We start from the raw sequence: 850 nt of genomic DNA on the forward strand, positions 1-850 counted from the left end.
CCGCTCTCCCCCGGCCGCCTGCGTGCCCGGCTGCCGAGGCTCGGAAACCTCCCGGCGGCTTCTCGGTGGTGCTGGCTGTGGATGTGCAGAGCGGGCGTATGTGGCGATGGAGGGCAACAGCGATCCCCACTGCTCCCTGCTCCCAAAGGACCCCGGCATGGTGCTTTCATTTTTCTTTACTTGCTGTTCAGCAGAGAGAAAAGTCATAGCTCAGGAGTTCTGCTGAGGTGTTTGAGGAGGAGTGCTGCGTTTGCAGACTCGGGTCAAGGGTCTGACACATATATCAGGAATTCAGGCCCCTTCCTGCAGGAGGGACCCGCAGACCTCCGCCGTTTTGGAGGTTTGCGCGAGTGCATTTTTCCACCCGAAGCCCCAAGATTTGCTCTGAAGAGGAAAAAGGGAGAAACTGGAAAAGCTCGAAGCCAGAGCACAGTCTGTTGTGCAGGTATTGGCTCGGGCTGGCTTCGTGTGCTCAGAGCATCACTAGTGGGAACACCCAAAACTGAAAGAGGCTTTTGCTGTCCCCAGCCCTGCGGGGGATGCTGGTGCCAGAAGCAGTTGCAGGATTGAACCCTCTCTTGCCGGGGGCGGGCTGTAAAATCTTACTGCCAAGAGCAGATAAAACCGAGCTTCCCCACAAAGCAAAATAAACTTGCTGATAGCTCTCCTGGCTCTCCGTGGTTGGTCATTAGTGTGCATTTCACTGCCTTCCCAGCTCTGAAATCCTTGTTTAGATAAACTTGAAAGCTAAAGGAAATTTGGCAGGCAGGGTCCTGCCCTGCACGGAGGGCAGATAGTGTCACCTGAAATGTAAACACACGCTATTGACTGGGGCCGGGACCGGCTTGTC

Source organism: Pygoscelis adeliae, unplaced genomic scaffold (assembly GCF_000699105.1).
Source record: "Pygoscelis adeliae isolate BGI_AS28 unplaced genomic scaffold, ASM69910v1 Scaffold13, whole genome shotgun sequence".
NCBI classification, from domain to species: Eukaryota; Metazoa; Chordata; class Aves; order Sphenisciformes; family Spheniscidae; genus Pygoscelis; species Pygoscelis adeliae.